Source organism: Lytechinus pictus, chromosome 5 (assembly GCF_037042905.1).
Source record: "Lytechinus pictus isolate F3 Inbred chromosome 5, Lp3.0, whole genome shotgun sequence".
NCBI classification, from domain to species: domain Eukaryota; kingdom Metazoa; phylum Echinodermata; class Echinoidea; order Temnopleuroida; family Toxopneustidae; genus Lytechinus; species Lytechinus pictus.
Window position 1 is genome coordinate 16,301,422 of NC_087249.1, and position 22,177 is coordinate 16,323,598.

General features: G+C 36.3%; 1 protein-coding gene and 1 long non-coding RNA gene across 2 annotated transcripts in view; both read right to left on the reverse strand.

Moving 5' to 3' along the window:
- LOC129262359 (calcium/calmodulin-dependent protein kinase type IV-like) overlaps positions 1 to 22,177 on the reverse strand; it is a 57,770-nt gene that overhangs the window by 22,882 nt on the left and 12,711 nt on the right. The window lies entirely within an intron of this gene.
- Positions 9,713 to 12,486, reverse strand: LOC135154125 (uncharacterized). The gene is made up of 3 exons (XR_010293545.1): positions 12,228 to 12,486; positions 10,832 to 10,964; positions 9,713 to 10,269 (listed from the first exon to the last, which is right to left on the reverse strand). It is a non-coding gene; the product is annotated as an uncharacterized LOC135154125 (long non-coding RNA).

Below are 22,177 nucleotides of genomic sequence, written 5' to 3' on the forward strand. Positions count from 1 at the left end.
AAAATACGATCACGAGCCAAACTAGGTTTTGACTTCTACTAAAGCAATATAAGGGGTTTTCCATGAAGTGAATAGTCAGCAATTTTCACTTGACTAATGAAGTCTGAGCCAATCAGATGCAATGATTTCAGTAGATTATAACAGTGAGGATCACTGAAAATTGTTTCATGAGATTCTTTCCTTATCTGTTGAAGCCACTGGCAATGAACAATTTTGCTTTATCAGCTTCAGAAAATGGCATGATAAAAACTCCTTTTTTTAACACCATGCTACATGCAAATTACTGTAATTGCTGCTATTCTTTGTGCTTGGAATACTTTGAGACTTTGTACATGTACACAAGTATATGATGGTTTGAACAAGTTTCAGAGAGGAATGATCTCACTCTTTGAGGACTGTTGTCTGGGATTTTTTTTTTTTTAGGTAATGCTCATTGATAATATTGGTCTACTTTTTTACTGGAATTCCTACATTTCATGGTCACCCAAGTTTAAATCTGTTCTGCTAAGTACAAATGTACCAGTCTCAATTAGACTGCACGCTTCCCCCATCCATCTCCCAAACACCAAGGACAAACTAGTCTCAATTAGACTGCATCCCAAATCCTGCAAAAAACATTAAAGAGATACCAGCCTCAATTACACTGCACCCCACCCACCCCACCCCCTGCCAAATCAACAGAGATAACAGTCTCAAATAGATTGCACCCCATCCCACCCCTCGCCAAAACACCAAATAGATACCAGTCTCAATCAGGCTGCACCCCACCCAACCCCTGCCAAAACACCAAAGACACCAGTCTCAATTAGACTAAACCCCACCCCCTGCCCAAACACCAAGAGGTACCAGTCTCAATTAGACTGCACCCCACCCCAACCCCTGCCAAAACACCAGAGATACCAGTCTCAATTAGACTAAATCCCACCCCCTGCCCAAACACCAAGAGGTAACAGTCTCAATTAGACTGCACCCCAAATCCTGCAAAAAACATTAAAGAGATACCAGCCTCAATTACACTGCACCCCACCCACCCCACCCCCTGCCAAATCAACAGAGATAACAGTCTCAAATAGATTGCACCCCATCCCACCCCTCGCCAAAACACCAAATAGATACCAGTCTCAATCAGGCTGCACCCCACCCACCCCCTGCCAAAACAACAAAGACACCAGTCTCAATTAGACTAAACCCCAACCCCTGCCAAAACACCAGAGATACCAGTCTCAATTAGACTAAATCCCACCCCCTGCCCAAACACCAAGAGGTAACAGTCTCAATTAGACTGCACCCCAAATCCTGCAAAAAACATTAAAGAGATACCAGCCTCAATTACACTGCACCCCACCCACCCCACCCCCTGCCAAATCAACAGAGATAACAGTCTCAAATAGATTGCACCCCATCCCACCCCTTGCCAAAACACCAAATAGATACCAGTCTCAATCAGGCTGCACCCCACCCCAACCCCTGCCAAAACACCAGAGACACCAGTCTCAATTAGATTAAACCCCACCCCCTGCCCAAACACCAAGAGGTACCAGTCTCAATTAGACTGCACCCCACCCCAACCCCTGCCAAAACACCACAGAGATACCAGTCTCAATTAGACTGCACCCCACCCCAACCCCTGCCAAAACACCACAGATACCGGTCTCAATTAGGCTGCACCCCACCCCACCCCCTGCCAAAACAACAAAGATATACCAGTCTCAATTAGACTACACCCCACTCCCTGCCAAAACACCAAATAGATACCAGTCTCAACAAGACTGCACCCCATCCCCACCCCCTGCAAAAACACAAAAGAGATAACAGTCTCAATTAGACTAAACCCCATCCCCTGCCAAAACACCAAAGAGATTACAGTCTCAATTAGACTAAACCCCAACCCTAGTCCCTGCCAAAACACCACAGAGATACCAGTCTCAATTAGACTGCACCCCATCCCCACTCCCTGCCAAAACACCGAAGAGATACCAGCCTCAATTAGACTGCACCCCACCCCAACCCCTGCCAAAACACCGAAGAGATACCAGTCTCAATTAAACTGCACCCCACCCACCCCCTGCAAAAACAACAAAGATATACCAGTCTCAAATACACTGCACCCCATCCCCAACCCCTGCCAAAACACCACAGAGATACCAGTCTCAATTAGACTGCAACCCTGAGTTCTGAATAAACAAATTATATTTGGGACCTTGTAAAGATCATTAAATAATGTTAGGATGTTGGTTAAAATGTTAAACGTTAAGGGATTTCCTTTTGTCTCCAACATTTGGTAAGTCTTTATAAATGTAATATTCAGCAGATTGGTAAAAAAAATCTGCATAAATTGATTAAAGAACCATGATCACATCTTCATATGATAACCATTGTTGGTTACAAATGACAGTGCATACTCATCAAAAGGGATAGAAACTCCCTGATTTACAAATGGTTGGTAGGTCAATAGGCATATACATGTATTGAATAAACAAGTTTATAGTTCAATAAATCTGTGTGTGAACACAAAAAATAAAAATATGTTCATATCTATATGACCATCATCACTACCACATTGGGTAAAAGAAAATTTGGAGTGAGCTATTTCTTGTTAAACCAAAAGTTGGTATGTATACTGTAGGTCCACATATACATGTACAAGTCTTAACCAACACAATAAAAAAATATGTGTGCATCACAGTGCATGAAAAATATTTAGCAACATGTTCTCATCATCATATAATCATCATCGCGGCCAGGTTCTTTAAAACAAACATGCATACTATGACCATGCTAAAGAGACGCAGAATATCTTTCTTTTTACAGAACTGTCCATATAGATATCAAACAGGTTGATGGAGAAAAAAAAATTCTGTATCAAATATTTGAAAAATTATGCATGAAATATTTTAACATGTTCACATCTTCATATGATCATGTGTTGGTTAAAACAAACTTGCATACTGGTGTCAAAGAGTGATGAATTACTGTTTTTACCTATGATTGGTAGGCCCACATACATTTACATCTACCATTCAACAGTTTGATTTTTTTTAAAATGTGTACATGTATGATAAGTAATAGCAACATGTTCACATCTTCATATGATCATGACACCATGTTTGTTGATAAAACAAGCCTTGCCAGGCTTGCCTACTCATAACAAAGAGTGAGGCATTTTCTTTTTAAACCAATTTATGTACAGTATGTATTATCTGACAGGTTGATTTAATAAAAATCTGTGTACATAAAAAAATATTCAGTAACACATTCACATCTTCATTTGATCATCATTGCTATCGTGTAACAAGCTTGCATACTTTGAAGGATTTCCGTTTTTACCAATGGTTGGTAGATACTGTACATGCACATATTATCCAACAGGTTGATTAAATGAAAATCTATGTGAGTGAAAACTATTCGCCTCTTCATGCATCATCATCGCTACCATGTTGGTTAAAACAAACTTATCGGTTGGTTAAAATGTTTATTTTTGCAAATTGCTCAAATCTTTATATGATCATCGTACATGTAGCTACCAATCGGATTTAACAAAATTGCAGGTACTCGTGTCAAAGAGTAAGGGATTTCTATTTTTCAAACAACATTTAATAGGTCCATATGAATTATCAAACATATTGGTTAATACAATACTTTAAGCAGCATTTCTCACATCTTCATGTTTAAAAGATCATCATAGTAAACATACATGGCAGTCTGACAGGGAAAGGAGCTCCGACATTTCCAAATACAAAATACACTTCCATTTTAATCACAGGTGTTTTACAAGGTGTTTCTTTACGCCCATTTCCTCTACTCTTTCTATCACTTCCTCTACACTTGTACCATAGTAGGTGTATTCACACCGCCTTGATCTTCAGATTACCTGTTAAACCCTTTGCACACTGACGTTGCAATATTGCACATTCATACAATTAAATTCAACAATCGTAATAATCAGTTTTCTCCCTTACCTTCAAATCAGATAAACTTATAAAAGCAATAGTACATAATAATAAGTACCAATGGTGCAACATGGAAATGTTGAATTAAAGGAAACAGCATGTTAACAATTGTCATTATTATCCCCCAAAAAATAATTCAGCATGCAAAGAGTTAAATTATGCAAACTTGTTCAGGCCTTTAATAGTAAAATACCACTGTACCAGAAAATTATTTTCTGCATTCATACCACCCCTGAAGTTATGAGCATGCGCGGTATTGTCCGATTAGCAGGCGAGGCCACAGCGCTTATGCCCAACTGCTCGCTGGATTGGGAAAGTTCTTGCAATTTGCTTTCACACTGCCAAAATCCTCACAACCTTGGAAAAGTCCCTGCGAAAGATCTCATGATTTCAGCAAGTACATACTCACTTATCATGACAAATTTCCTGATCAGAGAATACCTGGAAATGACAAACTATGAGGCGGTTCTAAAAACGCCCAGTGCGAATCTCTCTCTGATGCTTTCTGCGTCCTTCTTATACTAGTACCCACTCTCTACTCTCTCATCTTAACTCGTCATCCTCATCAACAAAGTCATCATCATCATCCTTTATCATCAACCCCATCTCACCTTCATCATCATAGTCATCATCCACATGTACATCTGTGAAGGCCCTCGCCGCTACTGCGCTCCCTCTCCTCACTCTCACTCTCTATTCATCTGTCTCTTTAATATCTGTCTATCTACAGTGTATGATGTACATACATGTATCACTCTTTCCCTTTTCATCTCTACCCCCCTCCCTCTCTCTATCTTTCTCTCATCCCTTCTCTTCCATTCTCCACTTGTTTGCCTTCTGTCTCGTTCCTCTTTGTCCTCCATTCCCAGGAGAACTGCTGCTCCATATTTGTTTCCAATGCAACAGGGCTCTTCTTCACAGAATACCCTATAGTGAAACCCACGCATCTTCAGGTCAGAGATATCATGCTTGTGTCGATCAATCAGTTATACATCTTTATCAATCAGTTAACAAGTGAATTCATTTTAAACATTTGAAATGCAAGTTACAATCCACTTGCATACCCATGTACATGTACTACACTTTTGATATTTTCTGTGTTTGGTTTTGTTTTGTTTGTTTGTTTTTTTTCATTTTCCAACTGTTCTTGATTTCAGATCTTTTTAAATAAACAACTGTATACATGTAAATTTAAGATATTTGCAAACTCCATGGCCCATATACATTCTGAACTAGGGTTTAAATCCAACTCTTTTTTGAAATTGTGGTTAACTATGGACAGCAGATTGTACGTGTAGCACAAATCTCTATTTAATGCTCAATTTATTATTAAACTCACTCGAGACTCAAATCATAAATGGGAATAAGTATTTTTCTTCGTCATGAAAACTATAAAGCAAGGGGAAATAGAATAGTAAACATGTATAAGAATATTATAAACATGTTTTTTTTATTTTTGGCTTCCATGAATAGCACAGCGTTACAGCATGGTCCAATCTAAACTGGAATATGGGCCTACAATGAATGTTGCATCAGCATATTATCTCTGAATATATCCATCAGAAAAACATGTATACATGTACCTATAATACAAGAGTACAATTATTACAATGCAAGGAGGAGGACTACTCGAGCAGTATTAATAGACGAATGGATTCAAGGTTCAACGTCAATTAGGAGCTTGGTAATGATCACAATTTCATTAAATCAATGAGATTAAATAATCTGCCACTTCCCCCTAAGCAATACAATTAGAATTAATTTATTTTTTGTGCAATGAGAACTCTTTTGTGTGGTGGTAAGTACAGATCGCTGATGAACATATCGTCGCCTGAGAAGCATAGTGACGTTAACTGATTTCACGCGCGCAAAAACGATTTCGAGAAAATCGCATTTTAAGTTTGTGGACAATGTTTGAAGATGGATTTCGCAATGTTATCGTTAAATATTTCCTTTAATTTTTCACACAAGAAAACTTAAAGATGTCTTTAAACTCATATCAAGGAATTACGAGAAAATATACGCTATTCGAGATAATACAGTAGATTGAAAAGTTAGCGCCCTTATGCTTCTTGAATCTTTGTGGATCGGTGGGCGCGCATCGGGGCGTTAACTACTTAGCGCCCCGAATCTTTGTGGATCGGTGGGCGCGCGTGGGGGCGTAAAGCTACTTAGCGCCCTTATGCTTTCAATTGATTATTCAATTCATGAGAAATTAAAGGGCGGAAACCCGTACAGCGAATGCGCATTTTGAATCGCAAGAAGTGTAAACCACATGATTATGATTGTTCCGTTCTCCTTTTTTATTTTTTTAGAACCTTTCACAGGTCATTTGTATTTTTCTGTTTTTCCCATCTTCATCTCCCTCTTTTTATCGTCCTTTCTTTATGAATTTCTTGTTTTTATTCCTCAGTTTATTTCTAACATGTTCGTCTCCTTTTTTTCCCCTCATTAGTGGTGAACTTTTTTTCTCCTTGTCTTCTTCTCTTTATTTTGTGGCTTCGTCATATTCCCATTTATATTATTTCCCTCTCAACTTTTTTTGCTTTCTTTTTTATTCTCTGATTACCATGTTCTCTATTTGTAGTCTTGTTATTACTTTGTTTAATTTTCTTCATCTTTTTTGCTCTCTTTCATTCATAATATTTTCATAAAATACATTCAATAAATGAAAATAGGCTGAAATAAAAAAATATATAATTGCAGCTATTTTAAAGACATATTTTCATAAGCATTACCTCTTTTTGTTGAGCGCTATCTCTATTCTCAATAAAGCAAAGTTTTAGTGCAGGCTATCCAAAAATAAGGCTAAATGTCAAAGGGCACCAATCAACTATTGTATATAAAATGTCTTATTTTTTATTCCTTAAATACAAATTGTCCAAAATTTTCTTGCAATTTTATCAAAATCTTATTCTTAATCCTACTATGCTTTCTTGTTCTCATACATATTAATTTTACAATGATATTGTTTTAATATATTCATATTCGTCAAACTATACAGCACTTAAGATCAGAGAAAAATATTCAGAAATTGTATTTAAAAACATTGGTCTGTGGATTATTTTCAGCTAATTAGCTAGATCGGATCTGCAGTTAGATTGCAAAACATGTGAAAAATCAGCTGATGCCTACAAATACTGATCACTAGTAATCGCATGTTCATCCATTATGACGTCAGTGTGCATAGAGTGGCATTGTTTGTGACGTCAGTGCGCGTAGCGTAAAATATGCGCAGATCATAATGCGCACAAACATAATACGAGTTAACGTCAGTATGCTTCTCAGGAATTGTGCGAAAAAGAGTTAACGTCAATATGTTTCTGATAGATATCTTTATAAATATTTGAATTTGTGATTTCTCGATTAGATCAAACGGAAGAGAAAGAAAAACTCTAAAAGATGATATGTAAAGCAAAAAATCAACCCGGGGACGAAATTTTTGAGTTAACGTCACTATGCTCCTCAGGCGATATAGTTGGCAGCCATCCAAAATGCTGTATCACACATACGACGATGCAATTCCATTTCAAAGAAAATCGACTTTAAAGTTTGTGTAATTTTCATACTTTTTAGTTCCCTAGCCTTGCAACATATTCATTGCTAGAAAAATACATGGTTGGAAAGACCAAGACAATCGCTTGACATTGGTACCTTTATTTTTACACAAAACCAAGGATCAGAGAAAAAATTGCAAAATAGCTACCTGCTTGAAATTTTGCTTTGAGTGGATTAGATTTTCCTGTACAAAAACGCTATAGGCGATACAACAACCCTGACCGCTATTTCAATGTGCGCGGTCAGTCAAAATGTTGTATAGCTTATTCATGTGCAAAGTCAGTGCAATGGTTTGACCGACCATACATTTGCATATTACATGTACATGTACATGTAAGTGCGCGCAGCTGTTGTTTGCTTTGCTACAATACACATTTCCTACGGGATTTGCACTTTATCAACAATTTATCAACAATGTAACCCCCACATATCTCAGAAACTAAAATAAATTACTGCCTCGAAATTTAGTTAGGAATAGAAAAGGACTTGTACTTTCATTTTCTGCAAAAATCTCATAATTATTTTTTTACCAAAATTGATTGATACGACGGTTTGGATGAACGCCAACGATATCATACCGCAAAGTACAGTACATGATTTCAAATTCTTCCTTATCATAGTAGATCTCGTTCCTTTGTGTTTAAATAAAACCTAACACTCACAAAATTATAAACTCTAGGCTGAAAATCATTACACAGAAGACAGAAGATCACCAACCCAGATATGGGACCGAAAATTTTACTGAGCACTAGGAAAAGACCCAAGTCACCTGCTGGAATGCCATGCTTACTCTGTAATTTTTTTTACCAGAATCATTTGCACATATTTGGTGCATTTATTTATATATATATATATATATGTGTGCCATCCTGGGAAAATGGGTATTATAGGTGAAATTTTGGATTTTGGTTTTTTAATGTTTTCTGGTACATGGACACATGTACAATGTGTATACGAAATATTAGAGTCTAATTCATATTTAAATTAGAGATATGGCCAATTTAATCAGGGGTACCCCCCCCCCCCCCTGCCTGGCTGTATGGGTCGTCATGGTAGTCGGGCTTATTATTCATCTTTTCATGATAGGGAAATGTTGGTTCTTTTGTAACGCCCAACATACCTGGCATAGGCGAGGTGATCTTTTGTAGTGCAGACATAATTTTTATATATACACAGCTAGGCGAATACAATAAAACAAATTATTCTACATATTCAACCACACCCACACTAGAACCCACACCCACACACTCACATTACATGCAAAAAAACCCTTATGGAGACTTTTTGTCATACTATATATAGTTCGTCATAGCGCGTATTTTTAACATGAGAGGAGGTTCCCAGATCCAATGACCAGGGGAAGATGGGGTTGGGTAATTCATCTGATTTTTTTGTTGTTGGGGGGGGGGGGGAGGGGCAGCTTATCATATTTTTGGGGGGTGCCCACCCCCACAGGCGCCGCAGAACATTTTTTGAAAATGGGAGGGGCTGTCCATGCAAAAAAAAAATCACAATCAAATGGTAATTTTTTACATGTTTATACATGCGTTCTGGGGAAAAAAAAGTGGGGCCAAAGCCCTTGCCCACCTCCATCCTAGATTTGTCCCTGCCCTTAACCCCCCCCCAAAAAAAAAAAGACACCACCATGCTGTTTGTCCATACTTCACTTTGTCGCAAAGTAAAATCTAAAAAAAATCATGCTTAAGCTTTGGAAAATAACCACAAACAAAATTCAATTTTGCAAAACCAAGTTTTTTCGGTGGCAATACACAATAGTGAAAAGCTGATGCGAGCTACATTTCATAAAGATTTAATATGACAGCAACTCTTGATGAAATATCAACTTTCATTGAACTAGCAAATCAGGAAGCAGAAGGTTCACTGCTTTCATGGTAGTTTTCATTCGAGCAAGGGATCATATCCATATTTAATGAAATGGGCCACATTTGGTTTCTTTTTAGGGATGGGGTAGTCATGAAAATATATTTCACAAATTGCTGCCAAATTATCTGGATCACTGAAGGATTTTTTTTAGGTCACTTCGTTTGAAAAGAAGAATAAAACTGTGCGTAAAAACTTGGCTCCACATATTAATACGACAGGTATTATAACTAACAAATACTCACAAATACATAGTCATCTTTTCTCCGCTAAACTCTGTACACGTGTGTAATGATATGCGTTGTAAACATCTTGTGCTTGAATAAAAAAATAATATCAGAGTTTAATTCTTGATATGGAAGAGACTACATACATTTACTCTCTTCTATGCAGCAGTATTAGCAAAACTCAGGAATGTGCATCGCTCTCCACTGTCCAAATTTGCACTAAAAATTATATAAAACACAATAATCTCTCCCTAGTGTGTGTGTTTAACATTATCACAAACTTCTTAATACAGCAGCAAACTTACCACATTTCAATTTTCTACAATGACATCCTTCTAATTGGTTAGCAAACGTTACAAATTAAGTTTAATTTTTTTATCGAAAAACTTCAGAGTTTGTTCATTCAAAGTAAAACATGTATTCATTGTTCAATTTCCTCTCCTACCGGGGAGGCCGCGAGGTGCCTTGTCCTCATCTAAGATCTTTCCATATATCATATTCCCTCTATTTGGAAAATCCAGTTGATAGCTTATCAGGGAGTATCTGAGAGACTATGTCAGCAGGGTTCACCAAAGGGGATAATTTTCTTCCTCTGCATTGTTTGCTTTCTTCATGTTCCAGTCTTAAAAATGCCACGTTCCGATGACTCAAATCTACATGTTTGATGAATGCAATTGAAAAGTTCACCGATATTAATGTGTTATAAAAACAGTCACATTACACTCTCATTTCTTCATGATTCATGGACATTTATCAACAACATGATATTTAAAATACATTAACTTTTCACTCTTTGGCTTTGTGTAAATGTTACTTGTATTTCTAATAAAGGTGGAAGTACTCCCTGATGTCATATTTTTCTACCAAAAATAATAAGATTTAACTATTGTTGGGTAAAAAAATCCCTCCAAAATTCATGAGATGTTCATATTTAAATGTTTAATTTGATATATCACTTGCAAAAAGCTTTCTCTGCATGAGCCTTTATCCAAATTCTATATTTTTTTTTCATTTTTCATTGTTTTTATCATTTTATATTTTTTTATATTTTCCATAATTCTAGATTTCATGTACTAATAGTGGTAAAATAAATTTTAAAACAATATCTTATAAAACGGCAATTAATTCGTGGAAAAATCGGTTACAACTGACATGATAAAGTAACAACTGGCACACTATTTCCATATAGAATATGGATAAAGCATGGAAAGCTACCTGAAGCTGTGGTAATGGTGAATCCCATATCAGAGTCTTAAAGTACTTCTTGAAGGGCTGCTGTCAGCTGTATGTTGGTTCTGAGATGTCTTGTTCTCACTGCACTAATACAGTTGCTCTGTAGATCCCGTGCCTTTAACATGTTTAACACAACGAAAGAAAACAAGGCCAATTAGTTAACAAATTTTCAGATTTAAAGTTTATTTTTAAAAAAAAACACTACTTAAGAAAAAAAACTTAACAAAAAAACAATTGAAACTATAATTTTTTTTTTCAAAAATATGTCTTTTCATTTTTCTTTATAATATTGAATGATTTTGTGTAGAAAGTTGGCGAACCTCATGTAATGTAGCTCGACCAGATTGTAGAAAAAATAAGAAATACCCCCCACACCCGCCCCCAAAATACATTGTTATTTTTGAATAAATTTCTTATAAATTGTGACAATCTGTTTTCTAGTTAAAATTTCGATATCATTTGCACAGCTTTGGTGAAGCTCATACCAAATAGACCCCACCCCCTCCGAAAAAAAAAAAATTGAAATCAGAAGTCCGACAAATAAGAATTTGTTAGAAGAGGGGATTTGAAAAATGTCCATAATTAACCGATTTAAAAGGGTACTCCGAGCTGAAAATAATTTCATCAAATGTAAGCAAATTTCATCAAAATCTGATAACAACTAGATCTAAAAGGGTTTTTCATGCATTATAAAAACAGTTATATGCACGTCTTAATAAATATTCGTTAGATGGGCTGATGATGACACCCCACTTTAACTTTTCTTATAACAAAACATGAAATCATACTTATTTTATTTGGTCATACGTGTGTGAATGATATGTCACCTTTTTGCATGAATTAATATCTAGTCTTGGAGGGGGGGGGGGGATAGAACAAACATAATTTCATGTAACAAGGTGAGACATCTTTGCATCAGTTTGTCAAGTAAATTCATAAAAACATGCATAGAACTGTTTCACCGAAATCCATATCTTTAAATTATCATAGCTCTTTTACTCCTTGTCCAATTTTGATTTTTTTTTTATATACATTTTTTACAAACTTGTTGCATGTGATAGATTTAACTTAAATGGTTACAAGTATGTAACGAAGGCCTATCTAAGTACGTGCAGATCTAGATCTAGTTGATAGCCTAGGCATACATAAGTTAGATCTTAAAAAGGCCGTCAAAGTCCCGGACAAATACCGCGAATCGCTGCAGCAGTCGCATGTAATTTGACGTTTAAAGTCGTTCCTAAAAAAGTTCTCTCTCGATCGATCCACATAAACACGCAACACAAAATTCACATTCACGTGTTTAGTTGCCATGTTCCTCGCATCGCAATTATCAATGAATTTAACAAAACAACTCAATCTGCAACATAATTTAACTTACCTTCATGGATTTCAGCCAAGGGAATTAAATTCAATCAACATGTATCCGAACCCGCCACCAAATATATCGAGCCGATATCCACAGTTCTGAAAAATTAAAATGCGCCTGACATTTTTTTTTCCCCCGCGGGTTGTTTGTTTTGTTTTTCCTCGCGACGCGCGCCAGACAAAAGTTTGATGACACGCGTATTTAAATGACGTCCTAGCGCATTTATTGTCTCTCACCAATAGTCTGGTTTTTGCGCGACGCCACACATATATATATATATATATATATATATATATATATATATATATATATATATATATATATATAAATATATATATATTAATGAGGCAAAGTGGTAATGCATTGTACTTTGTTCCAACAGTTTATTTTGATATATATATATATATATATATACATGTACATGTACAATCATCTAGGTGGTCATTTTATTTAATTCAGTTTAAACCCATTTTTTTGTTCATACCATAACTGGCATTCATATTTTAAAACATTTATGTTTTTTGTTCTTTTGTAGCCCCATTCACCCCCTTCTTTCTCCTTCATTCCATCCTTTACCTTTGGTTACCCTTCCCTCAACCAATAGTTGTATCCCCCATGGCATGGTGCTGCATTTCAATCAGTGCAAGTCTATCTGTATCATCAAGCTACAGTTCACTGAAGATCCATACGCCACCAGTGAGAAACACACACACACACTGTATTACTATGGAGAGAGCTCGGACTATTGTAAACCAGCATCGTCTTTATATTTCGATACAATTTCATGCATACGCATGGAGCACTTCTTTTAATAGCTGGCCACTACTTTCCTTCCTTATTCAAGCAAGAGAAATCAATAATAAAAGAGTAAAAATCACATCCTGCCATTGCATCGGTGTAGGCCTACTGTGAACTCTATATTAAATCATAATCTTGATAAAATCAAGGCTGATTCTTTTTCTTTCCAAAGGAAATAGTAAACACATTATTAGGATGTTCAAGAGAAACCCATGCCACATTTACAAAATGTTACTCAGGGGTCATACATTTGTTACTTTGAAGGATTGTACAAATTAAAAGGACTACACGGTAAATCAAATTAACAACCTCAAATTCTACCTTCCCTCTTTCCCGTTCATTAACATACATGTACATTTTATTTGATTTACAGCACAATTTATGCATTTGCCATCCTCGAGGGGTGATAGCTGGTTATTATGAATTTTTGATAAATAATGATAATGCACTTTATAAAAAGCAAAATGTTGATTGAGCAAAAAGATCACGATCACTTTCGCAGAGATTGTTCTCGCGATAATAATCTGATTCCATTTTTTGTTATATTCAGCCATTCGAGAAGAAAAGTTAAAAAATGTTAATAATCATACCGTGCAAGAGGAAATTCTAGTATTTCAGGGAAAGATCATTATCTAATCCAATGGTATTGTATTCAGAGTTTAATCAAATAACTGGCAGTAATGTATTTTTCCGACTAAAGAAAATTCGACCAACTTTTATAAATATGATGTTGTGCAAAGAAATTATTTCAGAAGTACTGGAGTAGCGTGCCAATTTCATTAAGATTCTTCTATCCAGGGGCAGATCCAGAATTTTCTATTAAAAAGGGGTGGGTATTTTTGTACAGGAAAAATTATAAAAATATAGGTCATTTCGTTCCAGAAAAAAATTTGACAAGCTAAAAAAAAAGTCCTCACTTGCGTATGCACGACATAATCCCCATAAAAATAATTTGTTATGCCTCTCAAAAGCGGGGGGGGGGGCAAGGGCCAGAAGTGCCCCTACCTGGGTCTGCCACTGCTTCTATCAAATTAGCATTTCAATCAAAATCTGAACTTCTTGCAATAACAAAGAATATCATATATTGGAGAGGTGTACATGCACTGGCGGATCCAGGGGGCACGGGCTGTGCCCCCCCCCCCCTCCCTGGATCTGCCAGAGAGCCATAATAAAAAATTTGTATGAGAGCCATAATAAAAGTTTGTAATGTATTATGTACCTCTTTTACCCAAGTGTGCCCCCCCCCCTTTACTTTCTTGTCAGATTTTCATCATAAAAATGTGCCCCCCCCCCCTTTTTTTGAAAATCCTGGATCCGCCCCTGGGTACATGTACCTGTACAGTATACAAGTATATATGAGAGAGAAAGAGAAACAAAAAGTATGCATAGGCCTATGCTGATATACAGTGCATTCTACACAGTAAAAATTATTTTAAAATTTTTATTCAATATCTACTCTTTAATTTAATACCTCAATCACAGAAAATGGTTGAGATATATGATAAAGTTCTGTCTCCTTAAAAAATTGGTTGTATTTGGACCATGATTTCCATTTATAAACAAATGCTTTTAACGGATTCCAGACTGTAGCTATAGCATGATTAACAAAAAGACTATTTACACATGGCTGATTGTAAACAAAAGAGTGTCAAGTATTAAAGTCAGTCAGCTAGACTGTTATGAAAACATCTCCACTTTATAAACTTATTGGAATTCTAGCATAAACAGAATTTGTTATTTCTTGACCATTTTCTACATGTATGATTGATACATGTTTATCATATCAAAGAGCAGATATTGAATTTTCTATTAACATGTTATTTTCTTTTTGAAACTCAGATACCGCCCACCAAGTGACTTTCTGGTATCCTTTCTTTAACTTGTATAATACTTGTTCATGCATGAATGAGCAATTTTCTGGGTTGTCAGTTAAAAAGAAAAGATTTTTTATTTACAGTGATAGATTTATCTATTTTATTTGTGAGTAACTTTAATATGATAACTCATTTTAATTTTCTCTGTTTTCTTTTTTTTTCTGGGATGCACTATATGTTTAAAAATAAATACCAGTTGTGGTAATGATCTCAAAACAGAATCCAATAAAACTACCACCAAAGTGTTTGTATGTAAAAAAATATGTGCCAAATGGCTCTGGAAAAATGTGTAATTGCTGAGAAATGAGCAAAATAAGCACGGAATTCCATTAAATGTTGGGTATTTTTCCAAGCAATAATCAATTCACAGTCCCACATATGCCTTTCAATGTGCCATATCTAGATCTATGATAATACGGTGGTAATTAACCTTGATTATAAAGGCTTTCTCATGAAAAAATTCGTTTTCTGAAACTTCTTTCTTTTACCTTTAATGAATTTCATAGACGAACAGAAATATTAATTTGTGGCCACAGTAAATTATGCTTCGGAAAAGTCTGTACTCTTCATGAAAATCCTTTCCTAAAATGTCATTATAGTCACTTGACTGAAAAAACAATATATTTTTATTATTTTGATACATGTGTATAGACTTAAAGTAAACATTGCATTCCAAAATTAAGTGTTGAATATGAATACAGACTACACAATAGCTATTAAAGCCACTTGAATATATAATGATTCTCATTGAATATGTTTTGTGGTAGTATGAACAAGGTTCTATGACGGTTGAAAGATGAAAGTGCTTTATAGTGTTATTGTCAATTTCACCTGCGTGCGCATAATTGTTGTTACAGCAATACATCTTTGTATGATACATGTAGCTCTGCAAAAAAGTAACCTCCTAATGCTGTGTGTGTATTTGAGTTTTGTCAGACGTGTATCAATCAAATATGATAATTTACTTCTGGGACCGACCTTTAACGTCACCATCCGAAAGACGTGACCAGGGCTCGAACCTCGAAGCTTTGCATCAATTTGTAACTTCCCCACATAGCTTGGATTACAGACGCACGCCACAACGCCCAGTTGTGGACTCAATCATTGGTACATTGAGCCTTGGCTGGTGCTGGTGCTACATCTTAACACTGGCTTCAGCCTTGTCTTTGGCCTGGGTTACGTGAATGTTGGTACTTTTTTGTCAATGCCTTGCAACGACATGTACAATGTAGGCTACGTTCCCACCATTTCAAATAAAATGATTAGTGATGAGCAGCCTGTCACGATCACCTACGAATTTTAATTTGTTTGGTTATTGCATAAAGCTAAAAAAAAAAAGCCTAACTATATAGCCTAATAATAATCAGAAATCACTTCAAGAAGGCTTTGCTCACACAACGACATTACACTGATTATCTCATAGTGAAAATATCACCTAAGGCCAATATTGAGATATATACAGTAAGTGGCCCTTTTTTGCTTTGCCCCCAAACGGAAAATATGTTCCGCCACACCCCTGCCTTCCCATCCTCATAACAATTGAAAATGATATGGTGTTTCTACCCAGCCCCCTTCCACCACGCTTGCCCTTCCGATTTTCCCCGTTTCACCACAGATTATTTCATTTTTCGGATTAACAAACCTTCGGAATAACGAACCTTTATTCATTTTCGAACTAACGAACCTTCGGAATTTTGAACCTTATTTCGTTTTCGGACTAGCAAACCTTCGTAAAACGAACCTATTTCGTTTTCAGACTAATGAACCTTCAGAAGAGCGAACCTTATTTCGTTTTCTGAATAACGAACCCTATTTTGTTTTCGGATTATAAACCTTCGGAATAACGAACCATCGGAATATCGCCACAAATCTTTTGGATTAACGAACCCTTTTTTTTCGGATTAACAAACATTGAGGTATAGGCAAATTACGTGTTTCCGAAATACTAACTTTCGGAATAACGAACCTTCGGAATTACGAACCTATGGAATTACAAAGTGTAACCGTTATTTTGCAGAGTTACATAATAATCCACAAACCTGGACCCTACAGTCTTGTGTTTTCAAAGGCTTTTAATATATCATCTTTCATTAGTACTGTAGTCTCTCAATTTACAATTGTACTTCAATTATTTGAGAAATGTGCAAAAGTGCATATTACCCATCTGGAGGGTGTTTCATAAAGCTGTTTGTATCAAAGTTAAGAACGACTTTAAGAATGACTGCTGATCATTTCTTAAAGTGGTAAATGGTATACAAAAATGTTCATTGGCGATGGTTTAGCGCGTACAAAAGGATCACCAGTCGTTCTTAAAGTCGCTCTTAACTTACGAACAGCTTTATGAAATGACCCCAGGGTCCCGTAACACAAAGGTTAGTGATTAATCATACGCTTAATTTCTACGATTGATTGTACATTGTAGCCAATGGAATCAATCGTAGAAATATGTTCTACGATCATTGCTAAGCTTTTTGTTACGGGCCACAGATCATCTGAAGAATATAACATATCAAAGTAGACCCGATTATCAAATAAGCATGTACATGTATGTTTAATATATTGAAATAAAATCACACAATTTTTTTCAATACATCTAATGATGAGGATTCTAGCCTACATCTACGTACACAGTTGGTGAAACATACTCCTACAGAAGAAAACGTGGTAAGGTGGTTTCAGACCGCCTCGAAGTTCGCCAGTTCCAGGTATTCTCTGATCGGGAAATTTACCCCGATCAGAAAATACCAGGTATTTTGGCGGTCTGAAAGCAAACTACGCGTAATATCCCCGAAAGAAAATACCCGATAAATAGTAGGTACTTGGCGAAATTACGAGAACTTTCGCGGGGATTTTTCCAAGGTCGTGGGTATTTTGGCGGTCTGAAAGCAAATTACGGGAACTTTTAGCCCAGCGTGTCGTTGGGTGCGGCGCCGTGCATGGGTTGCTGCTGGGCTAATGATTTTGAATTTCGCGCCTTGCTGCTTATCAGACCATACTGCGCATGCTCGTAACTTCAGGAACTTATCCCGAAGGGTATGTTTCAGGGCGGTGTGAATGCAGGAATAATTAATGGGTATTTTTCAGCCTAAAAAAGTTCTCGTAATTTAACGGGGATTCTTTTGATCGAGGCGGTTTGAAACCACCTATAGAGTCATCACCCCACTTCCCTAAAAAAGAGAACAATGATGGGCTTAACAGTCTACCAGTCTGGAGTAGATGAACTGTATCTCCATCATCTCCAAGACCCTGTTCACAGACACCTTCCTGAACGGTGGGCATTGCATGAAAGTGAGTGCTCCCTTGCAGATGGGTGTATCATGAAGCTGTTCATACTGTAAAAGCGACCTTAAGAACGACTGGTGATCCTTTCTTGTGGTAAATGGTATACACCAAAATGTTCATTGGCGATGGTTTAGCGCATAAGAAAGGTTCACCTCACCAGTTGTTCTCAAAGTCACTCTTATAAAACTTTATACGAAAAGCTTTATGAAACACCTCCAAGGAATCCGAGAAGTGATCTGGGGCCGATTGCAGGATTCACATGAGGCACATTTTTTTTTTAAATAACATTATCGAGCTCACTTTTAAATTGAATTTTATTTAGTTTCATAAGATATGACATCATATTACTGGTTTGCATTCACTTTAAATAACAGGTGAAACAATTAGATTTGCAGGTACTTGTAGGTACACTATTCAAAGGATCATACGTAACAAATTGGCCACACGAAATGTGGTCCTTGCAAATGGTGTGAACAAAAATGCCAACATACATGTAGAGGTCATCTGGTTCATTGATCGGTTCAGAGGGAACAAGTTCAGAAAACCGAATGTAAAAATGGTCTAGGCTGCATTCATACATGTATGTGGCGTTGACAGAATGACAAGAAAAGTGGCAAAATGGGGTGGACAGGTGTTATGGTATTTTCTCCATCACGAAGTTCCCCGGTCGTGGCTTCATCTACTCATTGGAGTGTCTATAGATGCAACAAATGTCTATCTAGATACGCAAGAGTGTAGAATTTCTAGTCTGCTACCCGAACAGTATTTGAACAGTGCATTTGACCCTGACATTGACCGATGATGGGTACACTGTAGTCCTGCAGTACATTTTCGTGAAGTCACTGCAGTGTGAACAGAGCTCTTTGCATGCCATCCAGTGGAAAATGTAACACAATCAAGTTGCAATTCACTCAATACTTATGACAGATTGCTACATGATTTGTTCCTGCCCTAGCAGGAATGAAGTGTCGACAAACATGTCTATTTATTTAAATTTTGATATACTTTTATGCTAAAGCAACCACTAGGACATGTCATGTAGGGCCTTGATTATTTCTACAGTTCTAAAAAAGGACTAAGATTTGTATTTAAAACATGTAACATTAAAGACAGCATTATATTCATCACAAGACATTTTAAAGTATAAGTACATGTACATGTATAAAATGTCATAATGTTTCACATCCACATTGGATTATTTTAAGTATTGCGATGACATTTCCAATTTATAGAAAAGTTGTTTTTTGTTTATTTTTAATAACATTTTTAAAATCATTTTTGCTATGTGAAAATGTCTTCTTTTTTGTAGTAATTATTGACCTAAATTTTGACAAAAACGTTTAGATCATTTTCATAATGTTTTTGTGCTAGCTAGAAGGATGAAATATTGTATGTATTAACACTTTTAATGAAAAAAAATGAAATGTAAAAAAAAACTGCCTCTGAATGACGTTTATACAGTACAGACACGCTTGTATTTTTACAGTGAACGCACAGCACAGTGAAAGGTAGAGCGAGAGAACTTTGAAGTACCTTTAGAAAATAGAGCTTTATATTCCCTGTGGCCTCTGGCAAAGCAAGCAAGCACAGACTAAATACAAATTTACAGTTCATCATTCATCGACATGCCTTTCCTTGGTATACTCATCCAATACTCATAAACAGGCGATGTTGGCAAGGACCAGGCATGCATGCACATGCAGACAGAAAGTTCATATGTAGAGCACAGTAATAGGTTCCATTTGATCATACCAAGAAGGTTCAAATTATTTTTCACATAGTTATCACTCTTTTTCTGTTTTGTTAAATAATTCCTTTTTATTTCTCTATTATTCATTCACTCATTTGTTCATTTATTTTCCACTCGTGGGCTGGATGGCCCTCTTCAGCCACGGGCTGTTCTGAATAGCAGATAGAGACTTTTCACAACTTTTGATTTAACAAGGTCTGTCTGTTTGTTCTGATCAGAGCAATCTTAAGATTATTTGTAATGAAATGCAAAATAGCAGGAAATTTTGTGGCTTTTATTTCCAGATCATACATTCTAAATTCCAAGGATTTTAAATAAATCCAGATCAGCTGTGAATAGTGACCAGCCAAATTTTGAATTCATTCAAAATCTTATTCAAAAGATTCAAATTCAAATCTTTCAGATTTATATTTAAATCAAAATCTAATATTCGGCTGGTCGCTCTTCAAAGCCAATCTGGATTTATTTTGAATCCTTGGAATTTACAATGTACATGTAGCCTTTAATAATGAAATTTTGATTATTTTTTTTTTAAGAGCTGTTTGGAGAAAAATCCAGGTAAATTTATGCAAATGCACGCTGGTTTTGGCAATCATTAAAAATCACTTGCAAATAATCTTTTAACCAGTCAGGTCATAAGGTGTGCCGTGGCCTTCATCGTATGTGTATATGCTGCACATCGCGTTAGTTGTTGAATGCATTGTATTTCTCGAGCATTCGCGCATGCTCATTAGACAGACAATTCAATACGGTACTACATTGAATTCAGCAACTTTTGTACAGGAGCTCAAGGGAAATTCGTCGGATTTTGGTACTCTGTTCAATACGCTCTCATATTGAACATGATGCAGACCAAGATACACATTTTTGATGCATCACTAAAACACAGTATCCGCAATTTATTGCAGGTCGCATATATTTCAAAACCATTTTGCAGACCCTGTATCAACTTGATGCCAATTTATGCATGAATTTTAAATGGATGCCTTAAAGACTTTCAAGAATCAAAATTTAGCAATAATTTGAATAAAAACAAATCAACACTTGTAGTATGTTGTTTAAGTTTATACTCAAATCTGTAGCCTTTACTGCATGTACACGTTCATATTAGTTTCATAATATTTTCATATGGCAATGTTCACGTGTGAACTACAGTGCTTTGATCAATGGGTATCAATGGAACTTACAAATTTCCTATTTCCTTTTCTGACATGGAATATTCTAAACTCGTTACAATTTACAATTTACAATGTACATGTACATACATGTATCCCTTATCAATATGCGAAGACTTTCTGGAAAAACGCCTGCAGGCTTTAATAAAGTGCATCTATTTTTGTGAACAGAAAAAAATCAGACTTCCGCCTTCCCAAGTAATACTAGTATCCACTGTGCTTGGTGCTTTCAAAATGGGTCACAGCTTTTCTTTGAGGGAAACCATGACTTGGGAAACACAATCTCCTGTTTCCTCACTGTCCGTCTGTCCGTCAAGCCTACCATAGCACATAGAATAAACATGCCCTAGAAAATTGACTCAGCTGGGCTGTGCTCTCCACAAAATAATATGCAGACACCACCTCTCCAACAGAAACAGACTATTTCCTCAATATCATTCACTCAATCTTGTACTCTCATAATTTATTATTTTTCTCGATCTCTCTCCTCTGTATAGATTTATCTCAGGGGCCGCGGAAACAGGGTGAGGGGGGCTGGGGCGCTACAGCCCCCACTTTTTTCAAAACCATGAACGAAAACGTAAAAAATGACCTCCTCACTCTGATTGTTTGCATGGTCAGTACCCCCCCCCCCTTTCAAAACAGTTCCGCAGCACCTGTATCTACCTTGCTAGCTTTATCTATCTACATGCATATTCATCTACGTACACGTCCCCACCTACAGTATCTTATTATTCATCTTTCCATCTTTCATATCTCTTCTTTCTAACAATGTCTAGCCATCCATCTTTCTATCTACTTCTCTGATCTACCTACCTTCCTAATATCCATCTACCTACATGTACATTCATCTATCTATCTATCTCTATCCGGTATCCTGTATCTCCCACACAATGCCTTTCTACACATGTAGCAGTGATCAAGGATGCTTTGGTTACATGTAAATGTGATATTTTTTCTCATTCTATTTTTTTAAGCATCTCTATAATAATAGATCTTCCATCTTGTTTACATTTTGTTTATAGATAGACAATTTGGAACAATAAATCTGTACATGTATACATGTATACACTGTATGAGTGC